Consider the following 19,216-nt stretch of genomic DNA (forward strand, 5'->3'; position numbering starts at 1 on the left):
GGGGCCAGAAAGAAAGTCACGCTGGCACAAGTGGTCACTGAAGCAGCTTAGCAGGTATTGCAATAGGAGGATTGGAGGAAAGATGAGGCCTAGGCAAGAGGCCATCCAACTCCCCTCAGCCCTTTGGACCCAAAACTATGCAGGGTCCAAAACTATTGGGACTCTGAGAATAGACGCTCCTGAGTGCTGAGCACTTTTGAAAATCCGGTCAGTCCATTTAGCTGCCTATGGCAAAATTGAACACTTAAAAAATCTGTGACATGGTTACACAGGGAATCTGTTGAATAACCAGGTACTGAACCCCAATCTCCCAAATCATAGTCCAGTGCCTTAAGCACAAGGCCATCCTTCCTCTCCCTCTCCATTGTGGAATGACATACTACCCTACATAGGTTGGAAAGCAAAGAGGCATGAGCTGGAGCATGCCAGGGGAAGAGTCTGTGGGATTCAGAATCTATGTGGATCCAGTTTCCTTGGTGCAGAGGGGCTGTATAAGTTGGAAGAACAGTCACAGAAGGCTGGTCTATGTCAGTGGTTCCCAAACTTTAACAACTTGTGAACCCCTTTCACTAAAATGTCAAGTCTCGTGAACCCTCTCCTAAAAATGAATATTTCTAGGGATTTTCTCCTTTACCTGAGTATAAATTATAAAAGCAGTGATCTTGGAAATATAAAGTTTGTTTTTATGACATGTTTATTACACACTATTTGTTATTAATGATTAGTTATCATTACAGTATTTTTATTACATAATGAACATGGCAACACTCTTCCAAGATTTCACTTTCATAGCTTGTATCACTTTGAATAAGCCTGTTCTAAGACAAGGCTCCTATGTTTCATCAAGGAGTATCAGATGTGAAACAGCATGAAAGCATTTAAGAAGCCAACTCAAAGAGTTCCTCCTACACAAGCATCAGGTCTTGAGCAGTCCAGGCAAACAATGCACGTTACAGCAAAGCTTAAAATTGTTCATAATAATTTTAAAAACAATACTAGCTGCCTATTTAATTTTAAAAAGAGCAAAAAATATCCACCTCCCTTTCCATTTCTTATAAGGAGTCTTGAAGTTTAAATCTCCTCAGTGTGATAGCTATGCTTGCTTTGACGTGCTTAGCTCTTGGAAGTCCAGGGGCTCTGGGCTGCTGGCCCCATGCTGCCCAGGATCCCTAGGGACAGCTCTGACTACCATTAGAGATTTTTTTTCCCCCAAGAACCCCCTGTAACTTTTCACAAACCCCCAGGGGTTCACAAACTCCAGTTTGGGAACCACTGGTCTATGCACTACTGCTGCTCACTGACCACAAGACTGGATCTGCTGCAGAAAAATCTGATTTATTGAGTTCTGTGCAGGAGGAGGAGATTTAACGCTAAAACAGATTGTTTAGAAGGGAGAAAATGACAAAGGAAATATTGTCACACTGGGACCCATGTTTGGATTTTGAGTTCAATTCCACATACTAAACCCTTGGGGGATAAGAAGCTCATCTTGTGTAAGCATCCTCTCTCAGTTGGTGCTCAGAGGTACGTATTGGATGTGGAGTTTACCTGTAGGTTTAGCTCTCCTTGGCCAAGACATCATTTTTAAGGGTGACTGCATTGGAAAGGGGAAAAGTATTTGGCAAAAGATCTAACCTATTGGCCATAAAGATTTGTTGGGAAAAAAAATAGGAAGTTCAAATACAGCAGCAACTATCTTAATAGCTAGCAGGGACCTGCTATGCAACAACAAGGTATTTAATTGTGATGTTTTATGGGAAGACAAAATAAAGATTGAATATGTAAAGTCTGGTTTTCAGAGGTGCTGTGTACCTCAAGCTGCTACTGAAGAGCCAAGAACCTCTGGGGAAAAAAAATCAAGCCATTAACATAGTTAAGATATTAGTGAATGTCTAATTGAAGAAAAAGGTTTAAAATGCAAGGGAGGACTTTTTGTTTTCCTATTTGTACATTAAAATACTTCTAAGTAGCAGTGCATTGAGGGCAACTAGAAAATTCAAAAACCCACATTAATGGAAAATCAGTTAGGAAAAATAAACCAGAAACTCTGTAAGAGAACAAAAACAAATCATAATCATTAAAAAACCCACAATTCTGACAACAAAACACACAAAACAAAAATAACACCCCCCCCCAGCAATATTACTCAAGAAAGAAAAAGTGCTATGATAATTTACAAGTTATATTCCAAGAGCTCAAGAAGGTGACTTTAAAGGAAACAGGGAAACAAGTGGATGACAACATGCATATTAATGAGCCCAAAGCAATTCTCAATTACACCTCATTATCATCACCCATTTCAAAAGTAAAACTCAGATAAACAACTCGTCTTACCCTAGGAGGACTTGCAAATTGCCTAGAATAGATGCTTCCCTCTGAGGAACTCTAAGTAAAGCCAAAGAGTCTCCGACTCGAACATTTAGGATTTAAATCAGATAATGAAAGACTTGGGAAGAGACTTTTGTACAAAAGGACAAAAAGTCAGACCGAAAGACAATGCGCTGTACATACCATTGACACATTTTCTCTAAGCACACTCCATGCATGTATTTTTTATCAGTGCATCAAGCTGAGGATAATGTTATAGTATGAGTTCTCCTAACTCTTCCACCTTCATTTAACCTTGTTACCCAACACACAGCTCGAATCATTTTAAAATAATGCTCCACCACCTGGTTTCTCTGCCTGCTGATTGCTTTCCTGATGTTCACCCATATAGAAACTCTCCCTGTAGCTCACCAGCTAAATATAGCTCCTGTGCATCTGCATGCATACGCCATGGTATATGTAGGGTGTAATTTTTATGGTTTCAGTATCAGGAGGTTTTTGTCCCCCAGTGGCTAATGTTAAAATGAGTCACTTGACTCTTGTGGCTTCCTTGATTAAGTTTTGGAAGGGGTGAAGCATGGTACAAGGGGTCAGGATTTGAAAACAAGGAGCTTAGTCGGAGGCTGGCAGAGAAGAAATGGTTGGTTCCTCTGCATGTGGAGAAACTGAACCAGAGAGAAATCACTGTAGAAAGGAGTCCTACCTGATCCTTTTAAACTATAATACCTGGGTCACAGATCTTCCTGCTCTGTGGCATAGGACTCCTTACTAGCTCCAAAATAAGTCTAGAAATTTCCCTTTGAAAAGCACTTGGGAATTAGCCAGTTTACAAAGTTTAAGGGTACTTTACAACTTGCCAGGACTGGAAGTGAAAGGTTGAAAGCTAGATTGCTGGGTAGGGTTACCATACGTCCGGATTTTCCCGGACATGTCCGGCTTTTGGGGGCTCAAATCCCCGTCCGGGGGGAAATCCCCAAAAGCCGGGCATGTCCGGGAAAATCGGGAGGGAGGGCTGGGCCGGGGTCGCGGGGCCGGGCCGGGATCCAGGGGCGCAGTGCCGGGCCGGGGCCGCGGGGTCGGGCCGCCGGGGGGGTGAGCTGGGCCGCGGGGTCGGGCCGCCGGGGGGGTGCGCTGGGACGCGGGGCCGGGAGCCGGGGGGTCGGGCCGGGAGCTGGGCCGCCGGGGGGGGGGGGGTGCGCGGGGCCGGGGGGGTGCGCTGGGCCGGGGGGCCGGGCCGCCGGGGGGGTGCGCGGGGCCGGGGGGCCGGGCCGCCGGGGGGGTGCGCGGGGCCGGGGGGGTGCACTGGGCCGGGGGGCCGCCGGGGGGGTGCGCTGGGCCGCGGGGGTGCGCGGGGTCGGGAGCCGGGGGGGTGCGCGGGGCCGCCGGGGTCGGGAGCCGGGGGGCTGCGCGGGGCCGCCGGGGCCGGGAGCCGGGGGGGGTGCGCGGGGCGGCCGGGAGCCGGGGGGGTGCGCTGGGCCGCGGGGTCGGGAGCCGGGGGGTGCGCTGGGCCGCCGGGGGCTGGCCGGCAGTGCTGGGTGGGCCGGGGGTGGTCGGCCGGGGCCGGCACCCCAGGGCCCGAGCCGACCCAGGCTGGAGCCGCCGGGGGGGCCAGCCTGGGCCGCACCTCCTCCCCCCACACCCCCCCTTACCTGCTCAGGCTTCCCGCGAATTAAATGTTCGCGGGAAGCAGGGGAGGGGGCGGAGACTTTGGGGAGGGGGCGGAGTTAGGGCGGGGGAGGGGGCGGGGCTGGGGGCGGGGCCAGAGCCCCGTGGAGTGTCCTCCTTTTGGAGGCACAAAATATGGTAACCCTATTGCTGGGCAACCTTCAATCCCCATTCATCCTGCATTGTAAAATATGTGTCCTTATCCATGGCAGGTTATGGGAAAGTGAAGTTTAACACTGCACATGATCCAGGATTGCATTTGAAAATCCCAGTGTAATTTTCAGTCCCTGCTTTTACCTGACTCACGTGTGGGGGAAATCAAGAAATATTTTGGTGGTAGACATAGGCCCTTGTGGCAATGGATAAGTGAGTAAATTTCAGGTGAGGAGGCCAAAGATGAAAATAAGTGCACTTTAAAAACAGAGAAATAAGCAATATTTGTATATTAAACCATAAGGGAGATTCAACTGGTTTATGACACAAACCACAGTCCCTCAGCGGCATTAATTTCCTTCCCTCCCTCAAAACCAGCTTCATAATTTTATTTGGTTTTATGAATTTATCAGTCCCATCAACCACCTCATGTTCTGACTGTTCATTATATGCAACTTGTGTTAATTCTTGGCACTTTGATCCTCTGCTATTACAAAACTTTTTGCTCTGAAATGCTCCATTTTACACAATGTAGGAGGCCATTTTGCTACCTTTGAATTTTTTTTAAAATGTACTTTTATAATTGGAATAAAGACTTAAAGTCATAACCTGCTATTGGATCAACAGCTAATGACTCCCCTGATGTTAGAATCATTCATTATGATTTTTCTAAAGTAGGGATTTTTATACATTTATTGCCCTCATTCATTTATCGCACAGAGAATAAAGAACTCAGCTGCACACTACAAGGCTATATTTTAATCAGAGGTTTCTCTTGTGAATACAAACCTTGAGGGTGAAGTTTAAATGGCTTGTACATATTGAGAGAAATCAGAGGTAAAATTACTCCCTTGTTTTATGTGCTGTTTGGATGGACCTTTCAACACAGCATGAAGAAATAAGGAGAAAGAATTTGCTGGTTGAAAAGTTCTGATTCTTTTGACAGAGCAACAGAGGCTACTTTGTGATGGGATTATGAAATTATCCTATTCTATGCACTTAGAAAATCCTCCTTTAGAAAACAACAACAACGACGCAAGTGTTGCTTAGCCATATTCAAAACTCCTGCTTCTTGCTACTCCAGTTCATAGTAGTGAGAGCAAGGGAGTTGCACAGAAATTAGAAGCTAATCAAAGCCACAATATTGTCAAGAAATTTCACAGCACAAATGACCAGCCATTCTGTACTTTAATGAATGACATTATTATTAGCTAATGTTCCATGACTTGTATCTATGCAGGAGTTATTAAAAAGCACTAGATCAGATTGAAAATATATTTTCAGGCAATAATAATAATGTAAAGGATCATATACTGTGATAGGCATGTATAATTTTTTTCCACTAGCTAAACATTGTTAGCTGCTTTTCTATAAATGTGTCGCAGACTTTTCAAACAGTTAACCTTTTGTTTCTGTAAAATGAAAGTGATCACCATAGATTTGTTCAGGCCAAACAAATCTGAAAAGCAGAAATTAACGAGGGCCTCTCTCCAAACTTTGAGCTCTACTTTGCTCCTGTAGAGTTCTTTCAAATTCCCTCTAGAACTAAGAATGGTACGAACAAACTGTGACACCCTGGGGATGAACTTGACTATATCTCCCAGCAGTCCACAAAGTACCTTCTGGATTCAGGGACATTATTTAAACAGGAAGTGCTAAGGTAAAACAGCAGTAGGAGAATAAAGATGCAGAACATAATCCACGAAATTATGTGATTCCCTCAAAATTTATGTGATCCCACACAAGAAATATACAATGGGAAGAATGTTCTAAGACAAAATCTGCCACTCCTCTAGTTGAGAATTTGAAGCAAAAGCACCACCATTTTGTATCTACTCATTGCACAATTTTCTGCCTGATTTTGCAAGTAGTTTGTATTGACTGACAACTTCCCTGGTATCTTATGTATTTATGAAGTTGCATTTACCTTTACTTTACATTTCTTAGTAAAGTTTCCAATGTTATTAAAATAATGTGTGGCTTCCATCCTACAGAAGCCTGTGGCAAACTGTGAAATATTTATTTTCCAGGGCTTTTTTGTGAAGAAGTTCCATAATAACATTTATTTTACCAATCTTTTTTAAAATGTATTTGAATTGAATTTTTCTGTTGCTTTGAACTGAAATCTAGGTACTATTAAAGATATTTTTTTGCTTGGCTGCTTGACAATACAGTATGTGATATTCCTTTTTAAAAAAATGAAACCTCAGCAGAATATCATGGTGTTGAAATACCAATTATTTAATGGGCTAACCCAAGTTCCATTGAAGTTAACAGAAATTTTACCATTGGATTTCAGTCCTCAGTTTGAAGGTGGTCTCATATTAGTAAAAACTTTGAATTGTAATCCAGTTGTAATCTGCAGGAATGTGAAAAGTCTGGATTTTACATATCTATATTTGGTATATTTCTGTGGCAATTAAAAAGGTTCAGTGCAATTGTAATTTTAATGATATAGGTGCCTAGCTAAGTGTTCTGATGATAATGTGAATAGAGTGCAAGGAGAGTCCTAAAGAAAGAACCCACACACAGAACTACGTTTGCATTACATTATAAGGTAGTTTGCATTGATATTCCTTGTCAGAAGACTTTAAGGTTCACAAGGAGGCACTGGATATGTTGTTAACCTACATTCCAGCTTCAGTAAAAGGAATAGTGTGAGCTTTTCAGATAAATACAATGTAAATGTATGATGAGAGAAGGTAGTAATTCTTCCTAATAACCATAAAGATTCAGGAGACCAGAGTTAAGAGAGAGGTGGAGCATATATCAGTATAACACTATTAATCCATTGTGAATACTCCTTGTTAACTTAGTAATAACTATACTCCAGAACAAAAACAGAAATGGTCTTTGGCCTAAGACTTTATTCAACACAATATATTGTTATTAGCTTTTATATAGCAAATATTACAAGGCAAATGGTCATATTAATAGGGAGTCTGTTTATATTTTCCCTAATAGTACAAAATCTTCAGCATGGTTGGGTAGTTTTATATCTTTTGATTGCAGTAACAAAGTACTGTGTGAAGGGTGAAAGTCAATAGAAGACTAAGTGAATTGGTTCAGTGTCCTACCATCCTACATGCCATGTTGACAAAATTGACTTCTCAAAGCAGCTCCAATGGAAGAGCAATAGGGACAAAGGAAAGATGCCTACATCCAATGCAACAGATAAGTTCTACCTAGATGTGCCCACAGATTGGCCCAGATTCATTCAAAAACATGAATCATAAAGGCTCAAAGACAAATAAAAGAACATACAATTTATTATATTTTTAGGAATCTCATGGTTTCGGAGATCTGAATCATGATTTTACACTTGGAATTGGTAGTATGGTTGTCCTTTTCTGCCAAAAAACATACAGAGAAGATGAAACCATAGGTCCTTCCATAAGGTCTTCATGTGACCTGGTGATTGATTTTGGAACAATTGAGATATGCACATTGAAGAGTAGATTTTGACAAGGCTTCTAAGATAATGACCTCTCTCAAAAAATGAAAATTACAGCAGATTTTAACCTAGCTGCCAAATTCTGTCCAGCTCCAAGTGTGGCATTTTGTGCACTGTGAAACAGTAACTCTGAAAAAGATTTGGGAGGGTCATGCTAAGTAGTCATCTGAACATGAACTCCTAGTGTGATGCTGTGGCTAGAAGGGCTAACATAATGCTTTGATGTACAAACAGGGGAATCTTGAGTAGAGGTAGGAAGGTTACTACTCTTGTATTTGGCACTGGGGTGACCAGTTATGGAAAACTCTGTCCCATTCTGATATCTACAATTCAGAAAGGATGTTGATAAATTGGAAAGGGCTCAGAAAAGAGCTGTGACAATGATTAAAAGATTGGAAAGGATTCCTTATAGTTATATATTCAAGAAACTCAATCTGTTTATTGTCACAAACAGAAGGATAAGGCATAACTTGATCACAGCCTGTAAGAACCTACATTGGGAACAAAACTTTGACAGTGGGCTCTTCAATCTAGTAGACAAAGATATAAAAAGAGCCAATGGCTGGAGGGAAAGCCAGATAAATTCAAACTGAAAATACAGCGTAAATTTTCAAGTGAGGGTAATTAGCCATTTGAACAATTTACCAAGGGTTGTGGTGGATTCTCAATCACTGGTGATTTTTAAATCAAGATTGGATTTTTTTCTTTAAAAAAAACCAAACCTCTAGTTCAAAAGGAATTAATTAAGGGAAGTCCAATGGCCGGTGTCATGCAAGATGACACACTAGATGATCACAATAGTCCTTTCTGACTTTCTAATCTATGAAGTTATTTAAAGCACTAGGCTGCATATAAGAGAAACATGGCTTTAAATAAATTGTATGGATTTAGTGCTTATGCAGCCTTGGTGAATGAAGACCTCACAGGTCATCTACAGAGTAGCAGCAGATGATGCTTCCACCAGACTCTTGTTCTATCATCATGCCTCAAGCTCAATCCTGACCAAGGCAAAACATCCCCCAGGAATAACAGAGGTGCTACATTCTCCATAACCCATTTTACAAAACTCACCACCCTGCAACACTTTCTCACAATTTAGGGCACTCTTGGGGTTGGGATGAGAAATGAGTCACAAGTCCACCTAATTTAGGCTTAAACAATTTTCACCTTTATTTACAGAATTTCAGACAGAACTATTGATGAACATCTCCCACAACACACTTTTCAAGATCCATGGGCCCTACAGATAACTATCACAACATGTGGTGTACCTTATCAAGTGCACTAAATGCCCCAATAGCAACTATTTGGGTAAAACCAGACAGTCACGATGCTCTTGAATGAGCTCACACAGGAAAATGATGAAAGACAAACACCACATCATCTATGGGTGAACACTTTTCACAAAGCCATCACTCCATATCTGACCTATCAGTCCTCATCCTCAAAGGAAACCTGCACAAGACTTTCAAAAGATAAACCTGGGAGCATAAATTCATAACTTTGCTAAACATTAAAAATCATGGAATGAACATGGATTTATGGCTTATTACAAAAACCCACTAGCATCTTCCCCTCCCCCACCCAGCTGTTTTTCCTTCTCTCCCTTCCTTTGCTCCCTGTGACCAGAAGAGTGTTAATTGACCACTTCATCTTGAATGGTCCCTTGAAATATGTGTTAACTACTTATGTTAAACCATCTGTTCCACCTTCTATTTAGTAGTGACACTCTGAGTTAGTTTCCCAGACCTGAAGAAGAGCTCTGTGTAAGCTCAAAAGCTTCTCTCTCTCACAAGTAGAGGTTGATCCAGTAAAAGATATCACCTCATCCATCTTGTCTCGGACAAAATTATTGTCAGATTTGGGGACAACTTATACTTTCAAGTCAGCAGCACTGCTATGGGTACCCGCATGGCCCCAAAGTATGCCAACATTTTTATGGCTGACTTAGAACAACGCTTCCTCAGCTCTCGTCTCCTAGTGCTCGTCCTCTACTTGTGCTACACTGATGACATCTTCATCATATGGACCCACAGGAAGGAGGCCCTTGAAAAATTCCACCTGGATTTCAACAATTTCCACTCCACCATTAACCTCAGCATAGACCAGTCCACACAAGAGATCCACTTCCTGGACACTACAGTGCAAATAAGTGACGGTCACATAAACACCACCCTGTACTGGAAACCTACTGACCACTATACTTACTTACATGCCTCCAGCTTCCATCCAGGACACATCACACGATCCATTATCTACAGCTAAGCCCTAAGATACAACCGAATTTGCTCCAATCCTTCGGACAGAGACAAACATCTACAAGAGCTTTAGCAAGCATTCTTAAAACTACAATACTCACCTGGGGAAGTGAGGAACCAGACTGACAGAGCAAGACGGGTACCCGGAAGTCGCCTACTATAGGACAGGCCCAACAAGGAAAATAACAGAATACCACTGGCCATCACATACAGCTCCCAGCTAAAACCTCTCCAGCACATCATCAATGATCTACAACACGGGTCGGCAATGTTTGGCACGCGGCTCGCCAGGGTAAGCACCCTAGCGGGCTGGGCCAGTTTATTTACCTGTTGACGCGGCAGGTTCGACCGATCGTGGCCCCCACTCGCCACGGTTTGCCGTCCCGGGCCAATGGGGCGCCAAGAAGCGGAGCGGGCGAGGGATGTGCTGGCCGTGGCTTCCTGCCACCCCCATTGGCTGGGGACGGCAAACCGTGGCCAGTGGGGGGCCGCGATCGGCCGAACCTACCACGTCAGCAGGTAAATAAACTGGCCCGGCCCGCCAGGGTGCTTACCCTGGCGAGCTGCGTGCCAAACGTTGCCGACCCCTGATCTACAACCTATCCTGGAAAATGATCCCTCACTCTCACATACCTTGTGAGGCAAGCCAGTCCTCACTTACAGACAGCCCCCCAACCTGAAACAATTACTCAACAGCAACTACACACCACAACACAGAAACATTAACCCAGGAACCTATCCCTGCAACAAACCTCGTTGCCTACTCTGTCCCCATATCTACTCAAGCGACACCATCAGAGGACCCAACCACATCAGCCACACCATCAGGGACACATTCACCTGCACATCTACTAATGTGATATATGCCATCATTTGCCAGCAATGCCCCTCTGCCATGTACATTGGCCAAACCGGACATTTTCTACGTAAAAGAATAAATGGACACAAATCGGACATCAGGAATGGTAACATACAAAAGCCAGTAGGAGAACACTTCAATCCTCCTGGACATTCTATAACAGATTTAAAAATAGCCATACTTGAACAAAAAAACTTCAGAAACAATTCAAAGAGAAACTGCATAACTAAAATTCATTTGCAAATTTAACACCATTAATTTGAGCTTGAATAGGAACTGGGAATGGCTGGCTCACTACAAAAGCAACTTCACCTCTGCTGGAATTGACACCTCCTCATCTATTATTGGGAGTGAACTACATCCACCTTGATTGTATTGGCCCTGTCAACACTGGTTCTCCACTTGTGAAGTAACTCCCTTCTCTTCATGTGTCAGTATAACAATGCCTGCATCTGCAATTTTCACTCCATGCATCTGAATAAGTGGGTTTTTTACCCACGGAAGCTTATGCCCAAATAAATGTGTTAGTCTTTAAGGTGCCACTGGACTCCTTGTTTTTGTGGATACAGACTAACATGGGTACCCCCCGATAATTGTCACTTATAGTATCTGAACATTTACATTTATAAATATTTATGCCAGACAATAACCACTGACAAGATGGAACAGGCAGAGGGCCCAAGTTATCATATTCTGGGGCACTGGAAAGTTCTCCTACATTTCTTGATGGTTGTAGTTTCCTCTGATTCCTTGGTCTGATCCTTCAGACCTGTTCCTTCAGTTTCTGTTCCGGTGTTCTCTAATTTGGGCCTTTTTCACTTGGATTTTTTCACATTTCCATATTCCTTAACTTTCTCCCAGTCAGCTTTTAGCACATCAAGCTTTTGGCTTTTATGTAAGCGCATTTTATACAAGCGCAAGTTTCAATTTATCCCACTTCTGCATTTTTGCTTCTTTATCCAGTTTGTGTCATGTTTTCCTCACCCGGTTCCTCACTTTTGAGAGTAAAAAAAGGTTCTTGTTGTTACAGGTTTGTGTTTTTACCTCAAAACTTCCATTACCTTTGTTCTGTCAGCAATAACATCCTTTTAAGCAGATCAACAATTCAATGTAAAAGAAGAATTGGAAAAATTTCACTTATGTCAGCCAGACCTCGGCCTGAGTGGTACCTCATCTGTACTCATTACCGTTGATAATTACAAATTATTAACATACACTGATTTATAGCATTGAAATATAAAAACAAAGGTGTGCTAAATGGTAAAATTAAAAGCTTTGTTAGTTATATGTATGTTATCATACTCTGCACCCCTTCATCTATTTGGAGGGGGCAAATTATTCAAACCATTATGACCCTTTTCTGTCAACATCTCATCATCTTTAAACATCGGTTTTCAAAAGGCCCTTTTTATTCAAAGCCCAGTTTTGTTGTGAATCATTAGGGGAAAAAAACTTCATTAGAAATTTTCCTGTGTTACATCTCAATTTTAGGGCCTTGATATTTAGTTGTTTTAATGGTGTCCCAACATTGCCAAGCAGTTTGGACCATGGGGATGTGAATAGCAGGGCTCAGCAAAGTGCTGCACTGTAACTCCCCCATGAAGATGCTGTCAGCACAAACGTAGAGGTCCCTAGTTTTCACTAATGCAGAGGACTACAGTAGAGGGGAGTTTTATAGAACCGCACTTTGCTGAGCCTAGCTATTCACACCCCCGTAGTCCGAACTAGGGGGCAGTGTAGACATGCGTATAGCAAAGCATTGAAGCAACTTAGTCTTAAGTTTCTCCTTGATCTTCCACAACTCTTCCCAGGCACTAATGCCTTCCAGACTGCTTTGGTGATTTAGCCCTCCAGCTAGTCCCACCCCTTCCAGGGTATTAAAGTTTCTGGGCCTTGCACTCAAGTCTGTAAATACTTCTTCTTTCCCTGCATCAGGGCACACCCCATTTCTTCTTCCTCCTCACTTTTCATTACTTCTGCTTCTCATCAGGGTTTGTGAAACTTCCTCTGCCCCTGCCCTTGCCCTTGCCCTTGCCCTTGCCCCCTTAGCTCCAGGTGTCCACAAAAAATCCTAGGAAAACTCTGGCCTTCTCACTGACCTCTGCTCCTAGGCTCACTCAGGCTCCTTCCAGGATCTTGCCAAAAGACCAAATTGCCATATATGTTTTCCTTCAGATCTTCTAGTGGAGAGACTCCCTGCTCTCCCCTGGATCTTTTCCTCAGCCAGCCCCTACAGAGGGCTCAAGTCAGAGGAACCAACACACATTCCTCCCCTCTTACCTTCCTATAGGTGGACTTTTCTTGCTTTTAAGTCTCCCACCCTTCCCAGGTGTTGCAGGGCAGAGTTAATTGAAGGGACTGGATGGCTTCAGGCCTTAAAGGGGAGGGCCACCCTGTCACACCCATGAAGCTCTTGGCCACTCTGCTAAATCTACCACTTAGTGCGAAGTGTTGTAGTGAGTTTGTCAGGTGAGTGCTGGAACTTAGATCTACCAAATTCAATGCATATAAGGGATATCAAACATCCATTAAATGGGAGCAACTATTAATATTTACTGGGGTGGATTCATACTGGTGGCCTACAGACAAAAGGCTCTGAATGGCATTTGCAATATCCTGAAGCATTCAGTTCACTTTTATACCTTCAGGAGTGAAGCTGGTTTTCTGGAATGATGTGTTCATTAAATCACATTCTGATTTTTTTTTTCATTCAAAAAATCAGGATCTTCCACTATGTGCACCCATTTCTCTTAGTCTTCTTACCTAGAATATGTACCCCATACTGTACTTAAAGAGAACTCCCATTAACCAAAACACAAACACTGGAAATAGAGCAGACCCAAGTATAACAATGCCCATGTTTGGGTCATCTGGGGTTCAACCTGCAATCTCTATATTTAAAAGTATAAGCTTCTACCACTTGAATTAAAGAGCAACACACAGTAGCATGGAGGTATTGACAGACTTAAAACCTGTATATGTGCTCTAGATACTAGAGAGGGACAAAGATCCACACTGTTAGTGTAGATTAGACAAGCATATAATCTGGACCATTTCTTCTGACAGGCTGTGTGACAAAGTGGATGAAAATTTGATCTGCCATATTACAGGCCTGGGTTATATTCTTACATTTACTTGCACTGACCTCGTCTAACTTTTCAGCCACCTTAATTGTAAAAGGGTTGTTTGTTGCTCTCCTTAAGATAGGGGTTTGAGGCCTTGGTTAGAAAGGATTGTGAAGTGCACAAAAATATTAAAAGGTGTCAGTAGAAGAACTGGGATTAGGTTTTAGACTCTTGTCTTGTAGTTCAGAGCATGTTCCCCTAAATTGCAGGGTGGTGTGTGTCAGAGGGCCATACACATACAAGTGCCTGCCATTTTACCAGTTTTGTGGGATGTTGTTACAGGCCTACCAAATGTGTGAGTGTCACATGATTTACATGGCAGGTCTGTATCCACTTTGCTTAGCTTTCTTAAATTCCCTTTCCCTGTCTGCCTCATTGCCAGTGGGGCCTCTTTCCCTCCCCCTCATTGCTTTCTGGGCTATGCAGATGTGCAACAAGCATCTTTGGAGTCCCACATCATTCTGTTCTCTCCCCTTCCTTCAGAAAGTACAGAGTCTGGGGGATTTCCCTCATTCCCTTCCCTGTAGGAAAGGATGCGAGTTAAGTTCATAATTCATAACACTTTAGTCTTAAAATTGATTGTTTTGTTAAAATACATTGCTAAATCCCAACATAAGGCCCTAGGTCCTGGAGTCATGTGATTACATCAGATCCTAAGCTTTCATGAGAAGAAAAAAGTAAGTTGCTAGCCTCATGGTTGTGAAGAAAAGTTTGGAAGTGTGCCCCAAATGTGACCAAACCAGCAATATCTGCCTGTATTGGTTTAGGGGGTGAACTGGCACATTCATATAAATGGGGTGTTAATGCCAATCCCATTGCACTGGGATGCCCAGCAGTGGACTCAGTTTATGGCAGGAGGAGAGAAATGCTGGGGGTGGGGGGCTCACCCAATCAGACACAGCCCAGCTGTTGACATAATTTCTAAAGTGACCTTGTAGCTATCTGTGAGGATTCTAATTTGGACAGATACGTTGTGCAGTTGTCCTATGGACCGTTCTATTGTCAGTGACCTGGGGGCTGATGTCATGGCTACAATTCTATAGATACCACAATATCTTCACCTGGAAAGCTAGAACAAAATCAACTGGCTGCAAAGGCCACAAGCCAAATGCAGACTATTTTATGGCTTATCAGGAATGGGTGGCTAAATTATTCAATTAATGTTCCAGGCACAGTCCAGGAGTTTTATGATCAAAATAGCCTGTTTATGGTATCAAAATGGTCATCTCCAAAGTGCTGCAAGATACAGTTCTTGTTCAGATACAGGAGGGCCATTAAAGACTGGCCAGGTGCCTTGATATAGGTCACTCTCACATTTTACATGGATTATTAAACAGAAGTTTTATTTAAAGCCTATGAAAATTATTGAAAAGTTAGCTGTGAAATATTAACTTTTGAAGCAACAAAAATAATAATTTCCCTTCTTTAAAATTATTGCATGGAAACTGTTAGAAAGACTAACCCATTAGAGGCCATTTTTTTTTTGTCTGTCAGTCTTCTGAAAAACAAGATTTTTGTGCCCTATGTCCAAAGAAGGAATTATCATCTTTTCTTTAGCAGGAAATAAAGGAGTCTACTTGACAGGTATTTGTTTTAAACAAAGATGTTTAAACGTGCATCTTGTTTTTAGTAGTCAGAGACTGAGGTCAGTGTGGGAATAGTTCAATCACCCCATCACCCATTCCAAGGCAGGGACTAATTCACACCCCTCTCATTGATAGGGAAGAGTTGTGTTATCACATCCTCAGACACTGATGATTAGAACTAGTCAAAAATTGGTGAAGTATTTCATTTTTTTTAAAAATCCATCAGCTGTACATGTGAATTCTATGGGTGTGTCCAAAAGATAGGCTCTTGGGATTATTTTAAGCAAAGTTCTCTGGCCTATGTTCTACAGGAGGTCAGACTATAGGGTCACAATGGTCCCTTCTGGCCTTGGAATCTATTAGTGTCCGCACTGACGAGTTACACAAATCTGATCTCCCCTTTGAGCCAGGTTAGTTATATAGGCAAGGTTTTACCAAAATCGTTTTCTCCATTTTAGTCTTTCCTTGTCCCACCCCAAACCATTCCCACATCTCTTCCACTTGCTCACTCACCACTAGCAGTCTTCAAGTAGGGGGAACTCTCAAAACTTCAACCCTTCAGTATCTTTTTTCTTCCTGGAGGCTTTTGAGGTGCTGGCTAGGAACTCCCCATCAATATCTCTCTTTGGAAGGATCCATCAGTGTCTACCAGTCCTTTGAGGACTTCTGGGAGCTGCTAGGTGTCTGTGCTAGAGCAACTGGGATAGATATTTACAGCCAGGAGTGGTGGGAGGAACTGACTACTCACCCTATGGGGCCTCATATGATTAGACAGTGATTGTGTCCAGACTCAGCAACCTCTCTGAAAGTGCTAGTTGCAAGGTTGGGTGTTCAGCAACCTTGAGTGCAGGCAGAAGGGATGAGGTCAGAGAGAGGGTGCAGAAACTTCATCACAAGACGTGCTATTTTGGTTGAGCAGATGGATTTGATTTCAGATCTGAACTGGTAAACACCTGAACCATACACAAATCAAATTTTGGTACTGTCTTGATCCAGCCTCCTCACCCCACCTATATTTATAATTTAGCAAGAATATTTCTATGTACTAAATCAGTATTACTCTTTGAAACATCTAAAAATATAATTTCTGGAGGAAGCCAGCCATTTGAACTATGTATATTTAGTCTTCTCCAGCTGCTGGAAATGCTGATAGGATTTGAATTTTGGTCTAGGCTGCAGATTTTTCTTAGCAACGGTTGCTATGCAAAATATTCGAAGAGCTTTTATTATTATAAATGATGCTGCATAGAGATTTAGAATATCTGATGCTTAAAGACCTCTGCTGTTTAAAAACCACAGTTTTTTAAACTTTTTAACCAGTGGTGAAAATTGTCAGATATATTAACAACAACTAATATGATCCTTTGCCCTTCCATAGTACTTTTTAGCAATAGGTTCTTACAGTATGTGTACTGAATAACTGAGGGTTAGAAAGTGCCTAGCTTTGCACAAGAATGCAAGGGGAGAGACATGAAATGGACCTTCCCCCTCCCTGCTTTTACCAGTGGAGAGAGGTTAAGCTCAATCCTATTGGAAAGCAGAGGCATTGCTCCTGGTTAGTGTCCATGGCAGCACTAGCCTCTTGAAAGAGCATGGGGAAGATCAGAGCCACAATCTGGTTTTAAGTCTCATAGTACCACTAGGAGGTAGACATTTTTATATCCATTTTATGGATAGGTAAACCCAGGAACAGGAAGGTTAAATGACTTGTGCAAGAACCCATTAGATCCACTAGGAAAGCTAAGAATAGAAGCCAGCATTCATGACTTCCAGACACTTGCTCTAACCCTCTCATAAAGAGCCACATCATAATTTTCTCTCCCTTCTCAGCACAACTCCTGGAAGGGCTGTGCTTCCATTGTCCCCTACCCTGCACCTGTGCAAATATCTCACCCCACAACCCATTCTACTCTCCCAATGAGGGCTCAGTCATGAATCCTAAGACAATTGTGCTTCTACTAGCATTAACGTAGGTGCAGTTATCTGCTTACAGATCAGCTGCCTCTGTAAAGGCCTATAGTACACACTGCTCCTTAGCTTCTACCTTTCTGTCCATAAGTTTTCCTGGAGCTTGCGTAGAAGGGTGTCTGTGGATGTAAAGTCATTATGCTTTTGCAGCATCATGCCCCCACCCCAGTGGTTCTGCCTTGGTTTATCTTCCCTCCACGCATGCAGCAAAGGGAAGACGATGCCCCAATGACAGTAGAACAATCTGGTGGGAAAAGCCCCAGCAGATCTCATCTGAAGTGAGATATTAGCAGAATAGTTAGACAGCCAAAGAGTCTAACAGGCTGATGGTTAAAAGTGTTTTTGAATTCAGTACATCCCTATATTAGTAGCAATTTGATTGATTTATCTCTGTTTTCCATGTTGCCTTTCACCGAAGTTAAGCACTGCAAAGATATCTTAGGTCTACAGCATAAGGACCATAGTGGACTTTATGGAGTTCCCTTCTCCCCTCCATAGTTATATGGCTGGTAGCTAGTCACTGAAGTGGGTGAAATGCCAATTTCTGTGTCCCCACATTTTATCAGGCAAGATGGATATTTTGTTGTTGCAGATGTGAACAACATTGTGAAACTTGTAACTTTTCAACCTTGATACAATATCTTGAAAAATGTAGAGTAAGATTAAAATAATAGCAATGAACTCCTACTGCTGCTATTAGTCTGTATAAAGAAGCTTGAAAGACAGCTCAGAGGGCAGGCTTCACTTCTCACTATATTCTGCAGCAGAAAAGTAAAAGTAATGAGAACAACTTATGGGTATGAGACATAGCACAAAGCGAAGATATTAGAGATGGGCTGATGGATCCAGTTTAGAGTAGATTTCATGGTTTGCATTTGTGATTAAATCAGGGTAAAAGGTTTATGGTTGGCTGTAGACCCAACAGCACTAAAATTTTGTCTTCTACCCCAAAAATCTCATGAGATCAGGATTAGCTGTTCTCCTGAAAGGTTGCTGCATTTAATGTGGAACCCGAAAATAGGTCCCTGTGGGGATAGAATTAGCCCTGTGGGTCTAGGCCTTCATATCTGTCCATCCTTTCCTTAGTTCAAGCTTCTAAAGTGATGTGTGGTAAACAACATTATGTCCTTCTGTGGAAAGTGTATAAAACATTTGGTATGTCAAGCAATTCCAGTGAATTTATCATTTTGCTATTTTTGTGAAAAAAAGAAAAAGAAAATCTTCAGGAAGTGTATTTTTTTTCACCATTAGGGGAAAAAAAGCCAAACAGGTTTTTGGAAGATTTTAATTGTGGGAGGGGGCAGGAAATACTGAACTCATGTATCATAGAATCAGATGTGAAAACCAAAGGCCAGTAGATAAATTCTGCTTGTTGCCACAGGAGTTGGCTAGTTCCACGTAACCTTTATGATTACCAGCTGGACATCTCACTCTTGATAATGCTGCAGTCCTTGGTCAAAAGCTCTCATTAATTTCCAGAGGATGTATACCTTTGTCAGTTCAGGGTATTGCCCTGATTATGGGGAAATTTTGAAGGAGAAAAGACCAACCACGGGAAGGAAGTTGAAAAGCTAGCTAGGAGGTGAAAAGAATCACAAGTCCAGAACTAAAAAGAGGCTGAAATATCAAGGGCCAAATTTTGCACTATATTACACCTGTGCAATCCTACTGACTTTACTGATATAGACTAGTTAGAGCAGAATTTGTCCTTCAGTATCCATGGGCCTTTCTGCAATTGGTCACTTTTGAAGACGTTGGCCTAGCTAGTTAGTTTCTCACTGTCCAAGTTAAGAACTGCATGTTTCTGTTTATAGGAAATG

This window comes from Malaclemys terrapin, chromosome 8 (assembly GCF_027887155.1).
Source record: "Malaclemys terrapin pileata isolate rMalTer1 chromosome 8, rMalTer1.hap1, whole genome shotgun sequence".
Taxonomy (NCBI): domain Eukaryota; kingdom Metazoa; phylum Chordata; order Testudines; family Emydidae; genus Malaclemys; species Malaclemys terrapin.